Below are 24,825 nucleotides of genomic sequence, written 5' to 3'. Positions count from 1 at the left end.
TCAGTATCTGGTTTCCCTGCGGGTGTGTCTTAGAAAATTGCTTCACCCTTTGATGCCTCGGGTCACTGTGCTTTTCTGCCCAGCAGGTGACGCCTGTTAGCCTATAATTCTTGACTGGTGTGAGGAGGTATGGCCGTGTTCCCCCAGGCTCTGGGGTCTGGTTCTGAATGGAACGGGCCCTACCCCTTTCCTCCTAGAGAAGACAGAACCCCCAGGTGGAGGTCATTAGCATTTCAATGGTCTCTCTCTCTCTGCTTGTGCTGTCTCCACCCTTCCCCGAGTCACAGCCCTGGAAACTTAAAATGACTGGGGCTTTCTCCACTGAGCTGAAAAAGAAACAGATAGTCCCCTTCAGACCCAGTCAAGGCGACCCTCCGGCTCTCCCAGGTCAGTCGTCACCCAAAGCCTCTGTCTGTTTTTTGGGGCTGTGTACCTGTAGTGAGCAGTTCACACTCGCTACTTAAAACCCCAGTTGGAGCTCAGCTGAGCCGTATTCGCTTGCTGGGAGAGAGCTTCTCTGTGGCACCACGCGGCTCCGCAGCTTGGGCTATGGGGGAGGGGGTCTCCCGACCTGGTTCTGCAGGTTTTACTTACAGATTTTATGCTGTGTTCTTGGGCATTCCTCCCAATTCAGGTTGGTGTGTGATGAGTGGATGGTCTCGTTTGTCTCCCCGCAGTTATTCTGGATTATTTACTAGTTGTTTCTGTTTTTTTGTAGTTGTTCCAGGGGGACTACTTAGCTTCCACTCCTCTCTATGCCGCCATCTTGCCCGAGTCTCAACCTACAACTTTTCTAATTAAAAAAGTTGAAAAAAAGTATTAATCATAATTCCTAATGTCAAGGGGATTACAATCTAGCTAATGAAAGAATGTACATTAAACTCATAGTCATAAAATTCAAAATATCAAACAAAAATAGCTTTGTGTGCCTAAAGATTTTTTTAAAGAAATTTTTTTTAAATAGGATAAGTAAACACTAATATTATACTCTAGAGGAAATAACACCTATTTAGAGGTTTTAACATTACAGAAAACCAAAAGGTCAAGCTTTGTAATGCCCAAAATTGTAACTTGCAGCTAGAATATTTTGCTGCATTTTGACATTATACCATGATGTAACTTACAGTATACTATAAGTAGTAATGTAACTTTCAGTACACTATAAGTAGTAATGTAACTTTTAGAATACTGTAACTACTAATGTAACCCATAGTATACAATTATCTGAGGACTCTTAGTTCTTGGCATAACAGAAAACTCCTTGCACCACCCCAGAAGGGGGAAAAACCAAATTCTTTTCATCCCACAAATGTCTGAACTTTATACCATAAATTAAATCAAGGTGAGAGGTATAAAGCAAGGTTCTAATGCAAGTCTCTTATCACTTTTGCAATTTTTTCTTTGTTTTTGGAGTTGTATACTGCTTAATTTAGCAAACTTAAAAGCTTACAAATCAATTTTTTGAATAAGAAGAGAGTCTAGGACTTTATGGTTATTAATTTTATTACCAAAAATATCTAAGGGACTCAATCCATTTTAATAATTATAGTTCTTTTAAATCATTTGAAAAATTCTTTGTGAACACTAGACCCAACACTACACTATATCCAAACAGAATACCTATGACCTGGGTTTTGAAGTTTTTTACTCAGTTATCTGTTCTTCAACCAGCTACTTCCTCTCATGCTTTATTCATTCACTAACCACAAACTGAGTTTTTTACATTGGACCTTCTCCTACAAGGCCCTACCTAGCAGATAACTTTGTCTCCATGCATTTATAGTCTTTGAACACCAACATCTTAAACTGAGACTAATGCCTAGAGCCACATTTCTTGTTAAAAGTTTGTCACTAAAGATTTACCAATCTGGGGGATTAACCCCAAACTGGAATTCTAATGAATTTTTTTTTAAACATTTATACTGAAGAAAAGGCAATTGCACTTATTACATCAACACTATTAAAGTATAAGTAACAGCAACAAAGAGACCTACTCATATTTCTGAAGACCAAGATTTACCATGGTAAAGTCAAAAAAATAGGCAAAGGAGACGAAATACTAAATACCAATATCATAAAAATAATTGATTTCTGTCTTTGTCTGTCTTCTGCTGCATGAGGAACTAAAGAAGTCAAATGGAAGATTGTTCTGCTGAGCCAACCAAGAAAACTTAAAGAACAGATAGGTATATATACCCTGTTATTCTTTCAGGGCATTATTTTATACATGTTTAAAAAAGCTTCAAAAATAAAAATAAAGAGTTATTTAGCCTTGTGAATATTTTTCAATAAAGTTTCTTTAATTTCTATGACAAACTCTTCAAGCAAGTCAACTTTTCAATAGAGTCGTCACTCAAAAGTCCCTTTGACATGAGATCTATCCCACGGTTACAAAGCGGCTTCTCCTTTGTTGAATGTGAGAGTGGCTCTTTGTTCCTTCAGGATCCCAAATCGCTCATTCAAAATCATCCCCGTCTGTTTTCCAGCACTATTTATGCCAAATTGTAGGGGTACACCTTTAGGAACTTTCTTTATATCAGATAACTCTCGCTTTGCCAAGAATGAGGGTACAGCAGTACGAGTTAATTGTGGTTTCTGAGTTACTGGGCACTGCACTGCTCCAGGATTGTCAATGGATACAGTTAAATTCCTCCATTTGTGGTGGAAGTCTGCCATTGATGCGTTCTCTTTGCTACTACATATCTAGCAGTTGTTCTGGGTTCAACTGGGCCTGAACCTTCAGGCCTCTTCTGAAAAGAAAAGTTGCTTGATGCGTGTCTTTCTGATGGCTTAATTTATTTCCACTTCCGGTAAAATTGCCTGGAATGTTATTTTTTCTATTTAACTGGTTAGGTGTCTTGAAAATAGCAACTGGTTTCCTCTGTACTTCATTTTGTCTCAGAAGGTTTGCCTTCCTTTTTAACACTGGAAAACATCACTCTAATTCTTGTCACTTAGAGGTGGTCTATTCATAGGACTAAATTCTTATCGAATTCCATTTGCTGTCTTAGCTGCAAGTCCAGTGATAATCCCGTAAGGACGTCTCTTTCCAGGCATGACTCTTCCTCTATGGCTCAGACTATTCTTTTTTTTTAATTCAATTTTATTGAGATATATTCACATACCACGCAGTCATACAAAGCGTACATTCAAGTGTTCACAGTACCATTATATAGTTGTGCTTTCATCACCAAAATTAATTTTTGAACATTTTCATTACCACACACACAAAAATAATAAGAATAAAAATTAAAGTGAAAAAGAACAATTTAAGTAAAAAGGAACTCTGGGTGCCTTTTTTTTTTTGCCCCTGTTTTTCTACTCATCCATCCATACACTGGACAAAGGGGAGTGTGGTCCATATGGCTTTCCCAATCACATTGTCACCCCTCATAAGCTACATTTTTACACAATTGTCTTCAAGATTCAAGGGTTCTGGGTTGTAGTTTGATAGTTTACTGCTAGCTATTCCCATTCATTAGAACCTAAAAAGGGTTGTCTATATTGTGCATAAGAGTGCCCACCAGAGTGACCGCTCGGCTCCTTTTGGAATCTCTCAGCCACTGAAGCTTATTTCATTTACTTTCACATCCCCCTTTTGGTCAAGAAGATGTTCTCCATCCCACAATACCGGGTCTACATTCCTCCCCGGGAGTCATATTCCACATTGCCAGGGGGATTTACTCCCCTGGGTTTCAGATCCCCTGTAGAGGGGAGGGCAGTGATTTCTTCTGCCAAGTTGGCTTAGCTAGAGAGAAAGGGCCACATCTGAGCAACAAAGAGGCATTTGGGAGGCAGCCTATCTTATCAAAACCAGAATTCTGTTGGATTCCCCATCATATTCTCATCCTGAATTTCCGGGTACAACTTTGTTGGAGTCATCTATTTAGTCTTGGAAAATTCTGCTTTTTTTCTTCCTTTCGATTCAATTTGTTTATACCATCCAAAGACATAACGATTTTGTCGAGGTTTTCATTGCTGTGGGTTTTCCATGGCGGCGTCAGAGCTGCCGTGGCTCCCACCAACTGGGTACCAAACCGGGTCATGACTGCAGGCGTCGCGCTGGGACAGTTGGTAGAGAAGGCCTGAGTCTGGGGTATGCCACTTCCCCCTCACGCACGCAGACTAGCTGCACCGAGGGAGCACGTGCGCTAAAGATTTTTAATAAAGGAAATTTTTTTTCCTCTCCTTGAGCATTTTTTTGTTCAATTTTATTGATATATATTCACATACCACACAATCATCTACAGTGTACAATCAGTTATTCACAGAATAAAAGAACCTTTAAAAAGAAAACATGCAGAGACTCCCAGACAATTTGAGAGCCATTTAAGCAAGCAAATATTTAATAATAAGGAAAAGGACAGCATTAAAAACTATAAATGCTCAAAATTAGGGAAAATGCCTTTTCTAGTCCTGATATGTATTTATTTGCACACAAAAACCATCCAGAAATATTTTATTAATTTAAAAAACAAACCAAGTGTGAGTGTTTACCCTTTCTTCAAATGGAATCTCCTGTCCAGCCTTCACTTATGATTGTATACCCTTAAACTACAGCACTTCATCTACACTGAAGCAGTGTTAATTCAGCATGATTGGCTTAATGTGACGCCCTCTAGATTCCATTTCACATTTCCTCTCTACCACCCACTATTCCCTTACATGTTTGCACTGTCTTATACTGAGTATTACCCATAGTAACTGAGATTGAGCACTTCAGGTCTCCAAAGATGAATATAAACATACAATTTTGTTCTATTGCACAGTGCACAATATATAGCATGTGATTACATAACCAACCGTAAGTTAAGATGAATATTGACTATTGAGACAAAAAATACCAACTTTGTCCCACCCATAAATGAAACAAGTAAGACACACAAATTTGTCACCATAGAAAGGTTGTGTTTAGTCTCTGGTACAGTCCTGAGTGCGCATACCACCTCTAATTGTGTTAAATACAGATTCCATACATATTTCTGGTAGCATCAGGCATGATGTATAGAAAGCAAAAGTGAAAGTATCCTGCCCTCATGAGCTGTCTGTGCCACAAATGTAGCAGAAAGGTCACTTTTAAAGCTTTTCCGTTGACAGTTATTCAATCAAGTTTGCCTTTTCAAAATTATTACACTAGTTTATACTGACGGTAAAAGCAATTGCTAGAATCTCTTACCTATTAATAACACATTATATATTATTTTAAAGTTCAGACAAAGCATTTGGCTACTATAATTCTGTTCAGTCTTTTGTCAAATTTAAGGACTCCACAGGATAATGCAAAACCATTCCTGGTAACGTATTTGCAGTTAGGATCTTCAAAGATGTAAAAAGTGACAAGGAAATTAAAAAAAAAATTATAGGAGTTAAAAACAATACAAATATTTACTAATTGTTTTTAAATGCTATATATTTGAGACAGCAGAAACCAAAACATTCTTCTTTGAATTCTCTTGTGTTTCACAAAAATACTTTAAACTTAGATTTCTATAACCTGCATGGAGTATAAAGAAAAAAGGAACACTGTAGGGTGAGGAAAAATTTTTGGTAATGGATGGTGGTGATGGCAGCACAACATTGTGAATATAATACTGCCGAACTGTACACATAAAAAATGGCTAAAATACGAAAATTTAATTAAATGTAATAAAAAATGTAGTTGAAAAAAGTGATGGCCAACAATTAAAAAAAAAAAAAAAAAAAGGAAGCCCATAGACCCAGGGCCCAGTGGGAGTTCATTCCCAAGGCCAGGCATCACTCTGGGCTAACTCACTGCCATGCACTGGGCCACCCAGACAGGCCTGCACGTGCTCAGACACACCCAGGCTTTATTGGGGGAGCCAGGCACCACAGTGCCTTCCCCATTCATTTCTCAACCTCAACCCTTTCAAATCCTGACTCTAATAGGCCAAAGGATGCTACTGACATTTATTAGGTATCACATTTTTTTTTTTTTTTTTCAGAAATCTCTAAATCTGAATCTCGGTTATGAACATAAACTGCCGTTTCCAGCATGGCACTGTCAAACAGAGCTGCTGTAAAGCTATTTAGCTTCGTTACTGCCAGACAAGTGCTTGACAATGTTTTCCAGTCCTTGACAGTTGGAAGTTTTAAACTTTGAGTAAACTATCAATTGAAGCCCTGATTTTATTTTGGTGAGTATATGCACATATTCACAGGCAGTTACTTAGAATGAAGAAAAATTGGTAATAAGAAATTTAATTTCTCTATGCCATGTCAGAGGCTGGAAAATAATCTCAACTATATAGTATTTATAGAGGTGGGTTTTTTTTTTTTGAAAGTGATAAACCATGTCTCCAGGATGCCTCTCGCATTTTACTTATCTAATTGATGCTTGAGTCATTTTGCCTCTTTATCTTGAAAAAATACTTTAAACTCTGATTCCTTTGACAATAAGTATGCCATCTAGCGATTACCAACTCCTACATTTAAAAATAACTCTTAAAATAAATCTTATGCTCCCAAACTCATTATTTTAATGATATAGTTGTAAACTTGGGTTCCCAAAAGGTCAAAATCCTAAAAGCCTCTATTTCTAAGAGTAACATAAAAAGACAGCTAACACTATGGGGTAGAAGTTATCTGACATCCCCTTCCCCTGTCACATTTAGAGACCAGAAAAAAAATCTTGGCTCTTATTCATAGACCTCCAAAATAAAATTTTACGGAAGTGTTTTTGTTTTAAGGAACAATACAAGGGAACAGGATACTACTCTAGGAAAGAAAAACAACAACAACAACAACAAAACCACAAAAGAAACAGAGCTAACAAGAGTTTGATCTATATGCAATTAATACGAAACTTCTTAATAGAATCAAATGCTAATGACAAAATTTAAGTCCTCCATCTTTTGGCAATAAAGTAAAAGAAATCAATATAAGGATATTTTAGAAGGGTTTAAAGTTCTGTTTCAATACAGAAAATTAGAGTGTTTGGGGAAAAAGAATCATATAGGCAGCTATTAATGAGACCATTAGCCTAAAGCTCTTGGGTGATGATTTTTTTTTTTGTTAAAGAAAGAAAACTTTAATTTTCTTATTGAAACCTTTGTTCTGTTGTTGCTTGTACTTAAAGAAAACAGCTTTGTCCATAGTTCACTGTACCCTGGACTTTTGATACCAACTTGTATGTGGCCAATTAGGAACCAGGCCAAACTGCATTCTTTTTAGGTCTATTTGGTTGATAAGTAGCACTCAACTAATGATTTCTTTCATACAACCTTTAACATGAATTCATAAGTTGCATTGATTATACCTCAAGATATGAGGGGGTGATGGTAATTCAGATGGGCACCTCTGAAAAGGTTTGCCAGTTTCTTGTCCTGTTTTAACCAGATATTTTTTGGAAAACCTTGGGGGAAAGATTGCCATTCCCTACCAATCTGAGACTGCATTTGAGTTTTTAAAACATGATGTGGAAAAAACAATCCCAACACAGCACCCAAATATTTCTCTACAGATAAAATCATTTGCTAAATGAGCACTGTGAGTCCTAGCAGTAGGCAAATACTCCTTAATGGGACTTCAAAGACAAAAAAGAAAAAAAAGTTATTGCTGAATTCATTATGGAAAAGAATGGGCACCAAGCCTCAATAATACTGTCCAATTCCATGGGATTTCAGTGCCCCAAAAGCCTGATACGTGGTCGTAAATTTGTCATGATGCTTGTAGTCTTGAAGCAATGCTTGAAATCTTTCAAATGGAGTGAAAATTGCTTCTGTTGTTCCTGCAAGTACCGCCATGCTATGAGGTACAAACTCTGGGGGGTGCTGACATGCTTACGAAGAAGGCAAGTAAAATCCTGATACAGACCAAACATAAGGGCCAGTGTAGTCTTTTGCTTTAATGGGGGGAAGGATAACCAATTCAAGTTTTGGAATCCATCCCTCCTCAACTGAAGTATTGCATCCTGGGTTTTGATTCCATATAGTCGTTACCTTCTGAATAGGAAAAGTGATTGCTATATTGTTGAAAGCTGCGCAGCAGCTACACAAAATAATGCTTCATTTCACAAACATTTATAATATGAGGTGATATATCTTGTTTTGAAGATGGTAGGATCGGTGGCCTCTTTTCATGGGGTTCTGAATCCACCATGTTGCTTAAGAACTTTCTTCTTCAAGTTTTTTTTTTAACCTAACCTCTGGGCTTGTCTCTCACATTTTATTTATCTAATTGATGCTTGAGTCATTTTGCCTTTTTATCTTGAAAAAAATACTTTAAATCTGATTTGAAATTGGTCCCAATTTCATCCATTGTTAATGTCTGTTAGGTTCTCTCTTCTGGAGACACTTGTGGTAACTGAGGCGTTGTGACCCCCGTCCCACCCCGTAGCCGGCTTGGGGCCCCTCTTCCTCCCAAGCCTTCCGCTAGCCTTGTTGTTCCCACTGGCGAGGCCTCCACGGAGCCCGCCCCTTCCATTCTAGACCTCAGCTCAGGTACTCGCGGGAATCCCTGCCCCAACCATGTTCCCAGGGCCTGCATGGACCGCTCCCCACCGGGCTTCATCCTTGGAGTGGATCCCGCCACAGGTAGGTGCACACCTAGGTCCGAGGGGTGGCCAAGAGACCTCAACTTCCTCCCACCACTTCCTCCTTTCTCTCAGGGCGCTCGCACGACCTCTAGGCATTTTGGGTTTGTTGGGGGAAGGAAAAAGGAATGGCCTAAGGGGGAGAGGAAGAACCCGGAAGTCGCTTGTGGCGATCTGAGTGACCTTAGCTCTAGATCTCCAATATTAAAACCGATTGTGCACACGTTTTCCTCTGTCCCCACCGACAAATATTCCTTGCCCAGGCCTGGACATCTCGTATCTGCCTGACTATCTTTGAAAGAGAAGGTAGTCAGAATCATTTTCTTCTCCTTCTGCGTTGATCTTTCTCAACCCTCCCGCCTCCATCAGTTTCTTGTGGGCGGTTGTATCTGGGACTAGTCTGAGGCTCTCACTGCGATGCGCGCTCTCAGGGGCACTCACGGTGCGGGACGGGGCCAGGGGAGGGAAGCAATCCGAGTGGGCTATTGGCCTGGGCCTAGAGTGATATTTATCCATGATAGGTGCTTAATACACCTTTAAGGAATGAGGCTTTCTGAGCTTGCTTCCGTCTGCCGTGTTTCTTAGTAGGCACTTGGGGTGCTTTACAGCACAGCGACCACTAGATGTCACTGTTGTCATGCGCAAAATCCCTACATGCCCTCTCCCCTCCTCCACCTTGTTGTCATTCCATTAGATTTAGAACAAAACTGTGTCCTTTTTAAAATTAGAGGGCAGATTTTCCTCTATAAATTCTTGGAATCCTTGATTTATTTCCATGTTGTCACTGACCTTCTATTATTTTTGTTGTTTTCCTTCCCGGAAGTGGGCATACGAAGGTCTCCGTATGCAGCGGGTGCTGTATAAAATTTGAATTGAATTGGAAACGGAAGTTTCTAGGGAGTTGAAGAGGAAAGTGTCCTACTTTAATTCACTGAAGTATTATTTATTTTTTTAAAAATTAAGTAAATGCTTTGATTACACTAGGGTTTCTTAAAACCATGGAGCCCATGAATTTGAAAGGGGAAAAATCACTAACCTCTAATCGAAAATTGGCATTTCCTTTGATTTGAATATAGCCACACACCACAGTAGCAGTAGTGACTGAGACTATACCACCAATAGAAATTACAGATTTTTCCTTTCACATTAATGCAGATAATTTTGAAATATCATTTACATTTGTTTCTACTTTGAAATTAAGATCATTAGATTTGTTGTTAGATCTTGTAATTTAATGTGTTAAGCACATATATTACTATATCACAAATTTTAAAACTATTTTAATATTTGTATTCAGTGGAACTAGTTTCCTTTGTAATCATATGCTTGTTATTTTATGTATTTAAAAGCATTATCCTGAGAAGGGGTTCATAGGCTTCCCCATACTGACTATAGTAGGCAGAATAATGTCCTAATTTCCAGAACCTGTGAGTACATTACGTTGCATGGCAAGGGGGTAGTAATGTTGCAGATTGAGTCAATGTTGGTAATCAACTGACTGAGAGATGGGAGATTTTCTTGGATAATTCATGTGGGCCCAATGTAATCACAAGGGGCCTTATAAATGAAAGAGGAAGGCAGAAGATTCAGAGTTAGGAGGAGAGACTATGGAAGCAGAGGTCAAAGTGATACAGTTGCTGGCTTAAACACGGAAGAGCCAAGGAAGGTGGGCAGCCTCTACAAGCTGGACAAGGCACAAAAATGGATTCCCTCCTGGAGGCTCCAGAGATAACCAGGCCTGCCAACACCTTGATTTTAGTTCCAAGGGACCCATTTCAGACTTCTGATTTCCAGAACTGTAAGGCAATGAATTTTAAGCATCTAAATTTGTCATAATTTGTTACAGCAGCAGGAGAAAACTAGTATACTGTGGCATCCACAGCAAAAGAAAGTTAAGAGCCCTTGTATCTAAACTAAGGAACAGACAAGGACAGTTCAGTCAGAGGTGATAGTGAATTAAGGAGTTGCCTAAAGCTGCATGACAAAGTACCCCAAATCAAGTAGCTTGGACAACAAATAAACATCTATTATCTTTCAGCTTGTGTGGGTGGTGGGAATGGCTTAGCTGGCTGGTTCTGACTTGGGATCTGATGAGGTTGTGGTCAGGAGGTCAGGGCTGCAGTCGTCTGGTGGCTCGACCGATTGGAGAATCTGCTTTTGAGATGGCTCACTCACGTGGCTGTAGGCAGAGGACTCCACTCCTTGCTGGTTATGGCAGGAAGCCTCAAGGTCAAGGTCATATGGACCTCTTCACAGGACTGCTTGAGTGTCCTCACCACGTGGTGGGTCTCTGGCTTCCTTGAGAGTGAGAGATCCAACAGAGGGAGGAAGGTGGAAGCCACATGCCTTTTATGGTTTAGTCTCTGAATTCACACCCTCACATCTGTCACATTCTATTCATTAGAAGTGAAGCCCCCACTCAAGGGGCATGGAGGGGACCAGGCTCCACCTCTTCTAGGGAGGCGTATCAGATAATTAGTGGACGTATTTTAAAACTACCATACCAATTCTCTTCCTCTTTCCTCCTATTTTTTTTTTTTTCTTAATTTCCATGAACAGTCCCATGGCAAGAACTGAAATCACAAAAATGTGGATAAAGAGTATAAATGACTGACAAGACTATGTATAGAAAATTTCACTTTAATTTAACTCATTTAATTCATTAAAGCTTTAATTTAATCAAATTAGTTGATGTGTTAAGCCAAAGAAATGAAGCTCTCCCTGTAGAAATTCTGTTATTACCAACTTGGCCTGGAATGGTACATTTATTTAAAATAAACTTTTAATTATAGAATAGTTTCAGAAACTTTTAATTACAGAATAGTTTCAGATTATAGGAAAGTTGCAAAGATGGTACACAGTATTCTTGTTTACCTCATACCCAGTTTCTCCAATTATTTTTTTACTTTACTGTGGTACATCTGCCACAAGTAATGAATTGGTATTGATACATTTATTATTAACTAAAATTTATACTTTATTTGGATTTCCCTAGTTAACACCTAACGTCTTTTTTTTCTGGAACAGAACATTTTTAGGGGTAGGTTTCTTCTATGTGCCTCCTATATCTTACCAGTAGTAGGACTTTGAAAACAGTAACAAAATCAGTTAGGCATTATAGAAAGGACAAAAACTCCAGGACAGACAGATTTGGATTTGCATCTTGCCTCTGTCTCTTATTAGGTGAAGTTCCTGATCAAGTTACTTCTTCCTCGTCACCTCAGTTTTCTCATCTGTAAAATGGGAATTATGATACTTCATAGGAATGCCGTGAAGATTAAACAAATTGACATATGTAAAGCACCTGGAATCAAGTTCACGGATTCCTTCCTTGGCTGAGTCAAATCTGCTGATGATACCATCAAAAGCATTCTTCATTTCTTTTACTTACTTTTGATTTTAAGTATTTTCTTTTTATTCTTTCTTAGAGTTCCCATCTCTTTGCTTATATTACCCATCTTGTATGTTGTCTACTTTTTCCATTAGTGCCCTTAACATTTTAATGATAGTTATTTTGAATTCTCTGACTGATGTTTCCAACATCTGTGTTATATCTGAGTCTGGTTCTGATGATTGTTTTGTCCTTTTAGATTGTTTTTCTTACCTTTAGGCATGCTTTGTAATTTTTTCATTGAGTCAGAACATGGTGTATAAGGTAGTAGAAACTGAGGTATGTTCCTTTAGTGGGAGGTTTTATGTTACTCTGGCTAGGAGGTGGGCTGTGCATAATGTCTGTTGTAGCTGTAAGTACCAGAGGTTTCAAATATTTCTAGTGTCTTCTGATGTCTCCCCTTCTGGCTTTGGAGCTTCTCTATGTACACTCAGAGACCGTCTGCTTCTTGCAACTCTTTCGGTTGTATTCCAGACTTGGGTCTGACTTTAGGGAGTTCTCACTGCCTCAGGGGACATCACTTTCCTTATCTGTTAGACAGGAATAACTGTCCCATCCTGTTGTAAGAAAACAAATGTGACAGATTAGAAGTGTTGCTGTTAGTGTCACCAAGTCTTTAGGTCAGCATTAAGGTGGCCATACTGCACTTCTGAACCCAGAGGGTCTGTATGGCAAGAAGGAGGCTTCAGGTTTCTGTGGCATCTGATATCTCGGGTGTCCACCTAAGGTTTCTCTAATGCCCCCATGTCACATAATCAGCCCCACATTTATGGAGACAGTAGCCTGGGACCTGGTTTCTCCCATGCTGCCCACCCCCTCTGCCCCATCCTGCCTCAGTGTTGGTTGGCTTATGGCCATCAGAAAGATACATTTTGTCAGTTTAAAGGGGAGTTGACAGGAGTCTTGAGGAAAATACACTCGTTCTGGGATCTGGGCTCTGGGCTCATGGAATTTGCTCCTGCTGGGCATTCCCTGGACGTGGAGTGATGCCAACATCAGCCAGTGCCACAGGCCACCTCTCTTTGCCTGACCTTTCCTCCCTCCATGCCTGTGGGCCTTGGAGAGCAGCTGCAGAGGATGGGTTGGCCTCCAACGTCAGCTCCCGAGTGCAGGCTGCCAGGGAATTCTCTCAAATATGTTCCAAGGGATGGCTACCGTCCCTGGTCCTAAAGCAGAGAAATTAGAAATAGAAAGAGACCTGGAAAGATATTCTGCTCAAAATAAGCACCCCTCTTTTCCCCAGCAGTTGAATAAAGTTCTCTTTCATTTGGGTATGTTTTAATTTTAAAAGTTCAAGTTGGCAGTTTTAAAAACAAAGTGGAATAGGTCAGAAATTTGCAAGAAACCACTGGAATTTTCTCCTCTTCTATAAGCCCCTCATGGTGAGGCTGACCCTTGGAGCATTTGCAGAGTTTCACACAACTCTGCTTGGACCACCATTCCAAAAGCAATCGTCTTTTAGGATCCCAGTTGCCCTAATCACCCCCGCTTCCTTCATTCTCTGAATTTGTGCCATTTTCCCACTTAAGCCACCTCAAGGCTGGAAAGGGGCTGTAAGATGCCCCAGTTGATGTCATTTAGGCAAACAGCAGACTCTTTGGTGCCAGGTGAGAACATGGGATGTCTCCATCCTGTGGTTTGGGAAGAGCTGTGGCCTCTTCAAAATTTTCCACTTTTGGGGGACTCTTCACCAACTTCCTGAGAGGAGTTGGGTTGAGAACCAGTTCTGTGGCTGCTGATATGACGCAGCCACAATTGGCCTCGCCAGCTTACTGCCTCCCCTAGAGAAAGCATCAAGGGAGAGGAAATATGACTCTCTTGCTCCCTCTTCTTTACACACGTTTGGAAAATTCATGTTGGCTTCTTCCTCTTTTTACTTGCTTTTCCTTTTGTGGAGATAAGCTGTCTTTGTATATTTTTTTCATGTGATGTCTTAGGGCTTGTTCTAGTTTGCTAATGCTGCTGGAATGCAAAAACCAGAAATGGATTGGCTTTTATAAAAGGGGGTTTATTTAGTTACACAGTTACAGTCTTAAGGCCATAAAGCGTCCAAGGTGACACATCAGCAATCAGGTACCTTCACTGGAGGATGGCCAATGGTGTCTGGAAAACCTCTGTTAGCTAGGAAGGCACGTGGATGGCGTCTGCTCCAAAGTTCTGGTTTCAAAATGGCTTTCTCCCAGGACGTTCCTCTCTAGGCTGCAGTTCCTCCAAAATGTCACTCTTAGTTGCACTTGGGGTATTTGTCCTCTCTTAGCTTCTCCAGAGCAAGAGTCTGCTTTCAACAGCCGTCTTCAAACTGTCTCTCATCTGCAGCTCCTGTGCTTTCTTCAAAGTGTCCCTCTTGGCTGTAGCAGCTTGCTCCTTCTGTCTGATCTTATACAGTGCTCCAGTAATTTAATTCAGACCCACCCTGAATGGATCAAAGAATATGGCTTTTTCTGGGGGACATAATACATTCAAACCGGTACAGGGCTCATCTCTCTCTTGTTCTGGCTTAGGCCATCACCCATCAGCACTGCATTCCTAGAGTCTGGCATAGTGCATGACACAGAGATCTCATATATTTGGTGGCATTATTATTTTTTTAAAAATTCAGTTTTATTGAGATATATTCACATATCACACATTCTTCCATGGTGTACAATCAATTGTTCACAGTACCATCAGATAGTTGTGCATTCATCACCCCAATCTATTTTTTGGACATTTTCCTTACACCAGAAAGAATAAGAATAAGAATAAGAATAACAAATAAAAGTAAAAAGAACATCCAAATCATCCCCTCCTCTGACCCTGTTTTTCATTTAGTTTTTGTCCCCATTCTTCTTCTCATCCATCCATGTGCTGGATAAAGGGAGTGTGATCCACAGGGTTTTCACAATCACACTGTCACCCATTGTAAGCTACATTGTTATACAATCGTCTTCGAGAGTCAAGGCTACTGGGTTGCAGTTTGATAGTTTCAGTTATTTACTTCTAGCTATTCCAATACACTGAAACCTAAGAAGGGTTATCTATATAGTGCGCAAGAATGTCCACCAGAGTGACCTCTCAAGTCCATTTGGAATCTCTCAGCCGCTGAAGCTTGATTTGGTTTCATTTTGCATCCACCTTTTGGTCAAGAAGATATTCTCAATCCCACGATGCTGGATCCAGATTCATCCCCAGGAGTCATATTCCATGTAGCCAGGGAGATTTACACCCCTGGGAGTCATGTCCCACGTAGAGGGAAGGGCAGTGAGTTCATCTGCTGAGTTGGCTTAGCTAGAGAGAGAGGGCCACATCTGAACAACAAAGAGTTACTTAGGGGGAGACTCTTAGCCACAATTATAAGCAGGTTTAGCTTCTTCTCTGGGGTAATGAGCTTCATAAGGGCAAGCCCCAAGATAGAGGGCTTGGCACACCAAACTGTCAGTCCTCAATGTCTGTGAGAACATCAGCAACAGTCTAGGTGAGGAAGTCCAACACTTCCACATTTCCCCCCGGCTCCCCAGGGGAGCCCTGCATATATGTTTTTCTTCTCTGGGTGGCATTATTTTTAATGAATCCTCATAGCATCTCTATGAAAAAATTCTGTTATCTCCATTCTACAGATGAAGAAACTGAGACTTTAAACAACTAATTCAGGTCCCCCAGCTAGGAATCCAGATGTGAGAGATTGATTCTTAAGATCATGCTTTCAAATGGCACACTAGATACCCTCCTGCAGGGGGAGGGAGTGAGAAAGGAACTGAATGCACAGCATGATCCTATAATATGAGAATTTAAGAAGAGAAAAACAAACATGCTTGAGGTACATGTAAAAAGGAGGATTGAAAAAATATGCTTCAGGCCAGAACTTTTCTGGAAGACAATTTCAAATGGCAAGCATCACTTCTGGAATGCATTTGTTTAGACTGGTCACATTAATATTTGTTTTGGAGAATCAGAGTAAGGAACTTTCTTTTGACATTCATTGGAGTTTTGAAAAAAATTCTACACCTGGATTCTAAAGGTTTGATGGTTTATTTCAATTCGAAAATATATATATTTTTTTGGTTAAAAATGTTGGTTAACAACCTATTTCAAGTTATTTGAGATTGCACTTGTTATAATGGTAATTCATCAGCCAGAATTTAGTTTTATACCTAGGGAACAGATGGGAACTACTGTATTTTCAGCATACATTTTATGCTAGGTCCGTCACATTTAACCAGACGGTAGTAGCTTTGAAGAAACAGATTGTGTCTCTTTCCTTGTTTTATTATCTCCTAAAGTGTTTAATAAATGGCTGGGGTTAGGAGGTCCAGGGCTGACCCTGTGCTTTACCCTTGACAATCTCAGACAAATCCTGTAATTCTTTTAGGACACCATTTTCTCCTGCGTTAAATGAAGGGGGTGGGTTAGACAGTCTCTAAGGACTCTTCTGGGTTAAAAGTTCAATGAGTTTATGACTCCAGATGGGTGGTCTGGTTTATTCTTTTACAGTCCTCTCTCTTTAGGAATAATGGAAGGGCCAGTGAGGCAAAGCCACTGTTCAGCCAACACCTGCACAGCCAATCTGACAGGTGGGTTCTGAAAATGAACAGCCTCTGTGTGTGTTGGCCAAGTGCTGATCCTGCAGTCTGCAGCTGGTCGTCTTGGCTTCTGTCGACCCCTTGGCTGCTTCATCAGTCTTTGACTTCTCTGAGTCTCCGGCAACTGTTCAAATGTTTGCTTTTTTCTCCTTCTAAGAGATAGTCAAGGGCATTGGGGGGTTTGTTAATTTGGATAGTCTGCCACTTTTTACTCATGCCTTGTAACCCCTAATGAGTGACAGATTTATTTGACAATTTTTGATAAGTGGGTTGTTTGCGACTCGCTGATGAAGGGGATTATTTGTAATTCCACTTTGAAAGGCTGACCATCTGAGAGCAGTGACTGAGTGTGTATATTAAAAGGTCATTTGTAGTTGCTTAACATCCTGTCGTATGTCATCTCTGATCTTTCTGTTTTTATTGTTTTGCTCTCAAAATAATTTTTTTTAAATGTGAGAGCTGGAAGTTGGGAAATGACAGAACTATTTACGGTCTCTGCAAGCAGCCAACCAGCTTCTGTGACAAACGTTATAAACATGTTGTGTTAAAACCCCAATCCTTTGCTCTTGATTTTAATTACTTGGAATTCCCTGAGCTTGAGGTACCCTGGATTCTGTTTCCTGCTGAGATTCGGTAATGGTGACATTCTGATTTGGCAGCCTGAGTGCCACTCTCTTGAGTCATAGTTCTCTTAACTTCGTCCAGGTCTCCACAAACCTAAGAACTAGAATTTGGTCACTTTGCAGGTGCCTGGAACTGTTCCCAGTGCCTATTGCTAAACAAAGAGACTATGAACTTCTTGCTTTAAAGAAACGTAAGCACTTTCTTCTCTCCCACCAGCCTCCACCTCTGGCAACTTAGCTGTTGAGGGTCCAGTACTATTGGAGATTGGTGCTGTGGCCGGTTGATCAGTTGAACCTTGACAGAGTTCCCAGGACCTTATGTTAATTTGTTTCGTTTAATCCTCACAACAGCGCTTTGGAGGTGGTTGCTAGTCCTGTTCCTACTCTCAGGTGACGACTGGTTCGCTACGTCTGCTGAACTCATTCAGTTAGTAAGTGGCAGGGAGAAGATGTGGAATCTGGATGGTCCAACCCTAGGGCCTGTGCTATTATCCAAGATTCAGTCTGAGTTCTCTAGTTCTTGGCTACTTACAACAGCAAGACTGGAAAATGTGTAAACTTGGTCATGGTAGGAGGAGAGGGGAAAGTGAATCAGAGACCAATTAGAGGAAAGAAGGGACTTAACCCAGAGCACATTCTTCCAAATTATTGGAAAACAAACAAACCTAAAATATGAGAAAATAACTCATCAATAGATAGCATCTTTTTTTTTTTTTTTTTTTTCAGACAAAATACAATACTTGGGGGTTCAAAAACCCCAAAGTAATATTAATGTCTTGTTCCTAGGTGAAAAATGGGCAAAGGGAAGATTTCAAAGGCAGAAGCTATGTCAAGGGCAAAGACCAAATCTGAGAGGCTGGTCAGATTTCTTTTCCTGAAATATACAAACTTCAACTGAAATGTATTTTCAAAGGCCCAAGTCAAACAGTGGCTGAGAAAGGAACACTAGAAGGGTAATAATGAAAAAGAAATCAATTGGCACATCAGTTCATGGGTTTACCAAAGGCAACTATTTAAAGGAATAATGTCCTGTGTGTATAAACTTGTTTAAAACTTGCAATATTTAAAAACACAACTAAAGAGCAGAAAAAAAAATGATGGAAAGTTTATCAAATGGAATTCCATTTAGGTATAGTCATAAGGAATAACACTCTTTATTTATAGTTATGCCAGGGTTTTTTGTGGTCACAGGAGAAAGAGAAGATTTCTGCAACTTTGTTTTTCCTCTTTTCACTCTGTGATATGTTTGGAATGTCTATCCATGTTAGTACATATAGATCTATCTGGTTCTTTTAACTACTGCTTAGTATCCTGTAGTGTGGATACTTAATTATTTTGTTGGATACTTAGTTATTTTGTTGTCACTCTATTGGTAGGTCATTTGGGTTATTTACATTTTTTGCTGGTACAGTGTTGCAAAGAGCATTCTTTGTGCAAGGCTCCTGAGACAGCCATTGCCCTTCAAGAGAGCAGGGATTTCTGAGAGCCTCCAGCTGCCACATCTCTGGTTCCATTGCAGCCAGACCCCGGGGCTGTTCCCTGAGGATAGCAGGGCTGCTAAAACTGGGCTCTCCTTGCCTGATGTGGGATTCTAGGGCAACACTGGCTTGGCGACTCCTCATTGGCCCTGGGCAGAATTTTCTCAGAAATCTCATTGTGGTCTGAGTGGCTTACTGTCCAACCCTTCCTTCCCTCTCTCATTTCACAGATTGCAGGTCGGCATCACAGTCTGAAGGCTCTCCAGCCTACTCCTGCTCCCTTCCCCGCCAAAAATCTCTTGCCTGTCTAATCTTGTCTTGGCATCTGCTTCCCGGAGGACCCAAGCTGTCACACTGACTGAGGACTCTTCTAGGAAAAATTCTGAGAAAAAAATGGGGGGGGGGGCATTGAATATGTATGTATGTATTTGTGTATCTATGTATTTATTTAACTTTTCATTGAAGTACAACATAAATACAAAGGAGTGCATGTATCATAAAAAAAACAGCTCAAGGAATTTCACAAGCTAAGCATACCTGTGAAGCCAGCACTCCGTTCAGGAAACAGAACAGCCCCCCAGAAGTTCCCTCATGCCCCCTTCAGTCTTTTCCTTTCTCCCCAGCGTTAACCACTCTTCTGATGTCTGACACCACAGATGAGTTTCACCTGCTTTTGAGCTTTATGTAAATGAAATAATTCAATATGTATTCTCTAATGCCTGGCTTCTCTCTCTCTACATTATGTTTGTGAGATTAATCTGTGTCATTGTATGTAGACATAGTTTATTTATTAACATTGCTGTAGTATTTCATTCTGTAATTTATTCATCCCTTTTATTATTACTTAATTCTGAGTGTTGGGGTACTAAAACAGTGCTGATTTGTTTAATCTTGTATGTGTCTTTTGGTGAATGTATTTGTTTGCATTTCTATTGGGTGTATAGCTATAAGTGGAACTGCTGGGACACAGTGTAGACGTATGTTCAGCTTTAGTATATGGTGCGAAAGAGCTTTCCAGAGTGCTTGTATCAATTTATACTCCCTCCGTTCTGGTTCTTCCTCTTCCTCGCCAATACTTAGTGTTACGGGTCTTTTTTATTTTACCAATTCTGGTGGGTATGTCCTGGTATTGAATTATGATTTTAATATGCGTTGACTTGCTGACTAACACCTTTTTATATATTTATTGGCATTTGAATATCATTTTCTGTAAAATATCTGTTCAAATCCTTTGCTCATTTTTCTGTTGGGTTGCCTACCTTTTTCATATTGATTGAATATAGTCATCTCATATATTACAGATATGAGAGTATGTGTATTTTTAATTTTAAAAGATATGGCTAAAATACCTTTCAACATGGCTGAGGCAGTTTAAATGCCAACAGGGACACTTTCTATTGATCTGGAGTATCAGAAAATTTTTCATTACTGTTTAGATGTTCTATTGATTTTTGAAAGAGGAGTATTATTATAGTCATATGCCTGCAGGAAACTTGGTTGTAGGGGAGGCTGGAAATTTGAATTCTGACTTTTAAGTTCAGAAACTTAAATCCACCAGAGTGTTATGAACTTTAACATATGTACAGAACAGTGATAACTTTCAAAGTACTATTCAGCAAGTAGTTAGCAAATTTCAAAGAATGTCATGGGTCACAGTTCCACAACTTCAGCTATTTCCATTATTATAAAATATATCATACATATAAAAAGGTTTGAACTTTCGATGTACAAGCTGGTCAAGCAGTTATATGAGTAATTTCAAAAATTGTTATGGGTTACAGTTCCACAGTCTTAGTTCTTTCCCCATTTTTCAATATAGGGTATATACAGAAGGGCAAAGACTTTCAAGGCGCAATTCAATGAGTAGCTACAATTCCGCCGTGTTATTTACCTCCTTTCAGCTATTCCAACACCCCAGCATCTATATATATATAAAGTTTCACTATTCATAGACCTTTGTTAAATCTTATCTTGTTTGTTGCTACCCCTTCCTCTCACTTAATCTCCTTCTCCATCTTCAGGGGTGTCTAGGCAGTGAGCACCCTAACTTGTTCATATTGAAAGGTGTTGACAGTATGGGGCAGGGGCTGCATCTGATAGTTGATCTTAAAGAGGCTGTTGCCTCTGGATTTTACGACTTGTCTCGCATAGGAACACTCTGGTGGATTTACGTTTCTGAAAGGTAAAACTTAGTGAGTGAATCTTTTATAGAATCTCAGGTAGGGACCTAGGTATTTGGGAACTATTTTGGTAAGGGCATGGCATACTGTGGCCATTAGGGATGTCTAGCTGGAGCTTGCATAAGAGAAATCTCCAGGATAGCCTCTCGACTCTATTTGGGTTCTCTTAGCCACTGTGACCTCAGCTTGTTACCTTTCTTTTCTCCCCGTTTTGGTAAAGTAGGCATTTTCACTCCCTTGCTGCCAGGCCCAGGCTCATTCCTGGGAGTCGTGTCCCACGTTGCCAGGGAGATTCATTCCCCTGGGACTCCTGTCCCTTGTTGGGTGGAGGTTAATGAATTTATTAGACAGGGTGGTTTTAAATCATAAACTCTTCAGAAACAATGGGGAATTTCTGGATACAAAGTCAGTGTTTCCAAAATTGTGTCTGTCTTAAGGTTCTTTTCTTGTAAGCACCAGAACTCAGTTTGTGACTAGCGAAGTCTGTTATGCCCATTGAGCTATTAAGTTCTATACAATCCTGAAAGGCCCTCTTTTAGCATCTAAAAAGATGAGAGTCTGCAGAACCTGATTGTGAGATAATGAATGCCTTCTTTCAAGAAATATCTAAACTAATGTTTCCTGAGGTCTCAGCCACACCCTGAAGATAATTACCATTAAAATTTTGGTGATGGCCTGCTATTTATATTGGGTATATATTGTTTAATGCAAAATATTTAAATTCTCTGAGTGTGGGGACTACTGTGTCGAGGACGATACATTTTATTGGTTTGAACTGAAAGTTTAGAGGAGTGGGATAAAAATTACAGAAGCAAAAGATCATTCTCTTAGGGAGATATGAGGTAAAAACGCAAGTGTGTTGGTATCAGAGAAATCTGGCAAAAGGTGTCAGGAACCAAAAGAGGGATTTGGAACCACTGGGGTCAGCAGCAGGGTCCAGGAACTAGTAATGTTTATCATCTCCCCAACCTCCCACCCACACACGTTTCATTGTCCGACATAGTTATTTAGCAATTACTTTAAAAATATTCACATTGATCTTTTGAAACCACATAGGATCTCCTTATTCTTCCCAGGTCATAATAACTACTTTAGTTCTACATTTTGAGGTGAATTTACTGTGAAATTAGTGACACGTAAAATGTTCAGTATTTGTTGTTCATAAACATTTTAAAAACCATTGTATTAGTTAGGGTTCTCCTTGGAAACAGAATCAATGAGAGATGTCTCTTATTATCAAATTGTAAAAGTGACTCACACAACTGCGGGAGCGCACGAGTCCAAATTCTGCAGAGCCCTCAACAAGCTGTCAACTCCAAGGAAGACATCCGACGAACTCCTCGGGAAAGGAACCGACAACTTTGACGAACTGCTCAGGAAACGAACCGGCAACTTTGACGAACTCCTCAGGAAACGAACTGACAACTTTGACAAACTCCTCAGGAAATGAACTGGCAACTTCGTTGAGCTCCCCAGGAAAAGCTTCACCGAGCAGCTGAAGAAGAAGTGAAGGTTCTCTAACCGTCCGGCTTATAAGCCTCCAACTGATCACCCGGACCAAATCCAGCCAATTGCATTCTCTCACTGTGGAAGCACGCCCCTTGATGAGTCATCAGTCAGCTGCAGTCAATTGACTGATGATCCGACAAACCAGCCCGTTGGATTATTAACCAGCCTCAAATATCCTCACAGCAATCGTCAGGCCAGTGCCCGCTTGACCAGACAGCTAGGCCACCTAGCCAAGTTGACACATGAACCCAACCATCACAGGCATTTTATACAATGTTTATTTATTCTTTCAACAAATATGTACCATGTAGCTACTATTTGCTACCTATGGAAATCCTCTCTGCTTTCAGGGAGCTTAAAATCTAGTGAGGAAACACACGAAGTATATAATCACCCAAATAAAAACACAATCACAATCAGGGTATGAAGGAAATGTGTAGGGTGTATTGGGAAAGCAGAGGTGGGCTTTAGGTTGATTGGAGGGTCAGAGAAGGTTTATTTGGAGAAACGGCATTTAATTCAAAACTGAAGAATTAGTAGTTGTTACCTTGGAGAAGGATAACTTTAGGAGCATTCCAGCTGAGAGAACAGGAGGTGCAAAGTCCTGAGGTGGAAAGATAGTATGTTTGAGGATCTGAAAGAAACCCATCGTGGCTGGTGCTTAGCATGTGAGGAGAATGATGGGGTGGGGGAGGCTTGAGCAGTGAGTGAAGTCTGACCTTACAAGAATAGGAGACCTGGCTAGCATGACTCCCAGGTCCTCAACATAAGCTACTGGGTTTATGGAGATGGGGCAGATTGGCAGAGAAGAGACCAATAGTTGCATTTTGGACATATTCAGATTGGTATCTGTTCTGGTTTGCTAATGCTGCTGTTATGCAAAATACCAGAAATGGATTGGTTTTTATAAAGGGGGTTATTTGGTTACAAATTTACGGTCTGAAGGCCATGAAAATGTCCAAATTAAGGCATCAAAACTAGTATACCTTCACCGAAGGAAGGCTAATGGCGTCTGGAAAACCTCTGTTAGCTAGGAAGGCACATGGCTGGCCTCTGCTGATCCTGGGTTGTGTTCTAGCTCCTCTCTCAGCTCCTGTGCATTCTTCAAAATGTTGCTCTTGGGGTGTTTTGTCCTCTCTTAGCTTCTCTGGAGCAAAGTGTCAGCAAAAGTCTTCTTTCAATGGCCATGTCCAAAATGTCTCTCTTGGCTGTAGCACCAAGCTCCTTCCGTCTGAGATCTTATTGAGCTCCAGTGATGTAATTAAGACCCACGCTGAATGGGCAGGGCCACACCTCCATGGAAATAATCCAATCAGGGTTATCACCTGATAACTCTGACACTTGGGTGGGTCACATCTCCATGGAAACAACCCAATCCAAAGGTTCCAGGCTAATCAAGACTAAATACGTTTGCCCCCACAAGATTGCATCAAAGAACATGGCGTTTTGGGGGACATAATACATCCAAACCAGCACAGTATCTAAGTAGAGATGTTAAATGAGCAGTTGGACATATGGGTCTGGAGTCCATACAGAGGTCTGAAGTATGATGTGTGAGTGTTCAGTGCATGGAAGGTCTTTGAAACCATGGGAATGAGAATGGGATCAAGGACAGAGCCTGAGGAGCCAGCAAAGGAAACTGAAAAGTGATAGCCAGAGAAATAGGAGATAGACTGGTTAGCATAGAAACTAAGAGAATGGTGTTTCAAGAGGGTGAGAGTGCAACTGTGTCAAATAATAATGAGAATCAAATAAGATGAAAGTTAAGAATCACCACTGGAATGGGCAACATGGAGGCCCTTTGTGACTTAGCAAGAGCAGTTCTAGATGAGGATTGGGGGCAGAAGCTAGAAGGAATCAGCAGAGCAGCAGTATAATCTAGTTTTGCTTTCAGATTCACTCCAGCCTGGCAAAAGAAGTAACAGTTGCCAACTACCAACCCTTGTTGTGAACACCCATTCGGCATCCCCTAAGAATTTGGAAATAAGAAAATTCATATTTCCCTCTGGGTGTAAGTGTAAGATCAGAGCAGAGACATTGCAAAGGTACTGAAAGTAGGCAAGACTAAATGACTACAAGATGTTAACCTAGCTAATGACTATGAAGAGTAGGGAAAGGCAAAATAAAAGAAACAAACCTTGGCAGTGCTGATCCAAAAACTGTCCTGGGGTGGAGGCACTTTAGTCAATAGACTTGGAATATTTCATATCTTGTTGGCAAAGCCATTGGTAAAGTGGAGATGGATATGGATGGCACCAGCCCAGTGATTCTCAAATTTTGGAGTTTATCAGTATTTCCTAAGTCCTGTCCTACTTCAGTGAGCCTGGGCACTGTGTGCTTTGTTAGCTCCCCAGGTGATTCTGATGCACATCAAAGTTTGAGAACCACTGCTCCAGCCAACTGCCTTGAAGCATTTGGTTCTGTTTGCAAGACCCTCCCTACAGTTAGTGGACACAGCAGGCTCCAAAGACATTCCATTCCTCTCTCTTGCCTTGTTCTGATTTCACTCTCACCAAACAACCTTCTGGTTATGA

General features: G+C 40.4%; 1 protein-coding gene and 2 pseudogenes across 1 annotated transcript in view; 1 reads left to right on the top strand and 2 right to left on the bottom strand.

Annotated features, from left to right (window-relative positions):
- The window catches only part of LOC119515247 (translation initiation factor IF-2-like), a 203,039-nt gene that overhangs the window by 11,965 nt on the left and 166,249 nt on the right, over positions 1–24,825 (top strand). The gene's annotated exons all lie outside the window — the stretch shown is intronic.
- Positions 2,378–4,046, bottom strand: LOC119515146 (annotated as a pseudogene).
- On the bottom strand, positions 7,233–8,118 carry LOC119515147 (annotated as a pseudogene).

This window comes from Choloepus didactylus, chromosome 19 (genome assembly GCF_015220235.1).
Source record: "Choloepus didactylus isolate mChoDid1 chromosome 19, mChoDid1.pri, whole genome shotgun sequence".
NCBI lineage: Eukaryota > Metazoa > Chordata > Mammalia > Pilosa > Megalonychidae > Choloepus > Choloepus didactylus.
The sequence above is the reverse complement of the archived record's forward strand: the minus strand, read 5'-3'. Positions and strand labels throughout refer to the sequence as shown.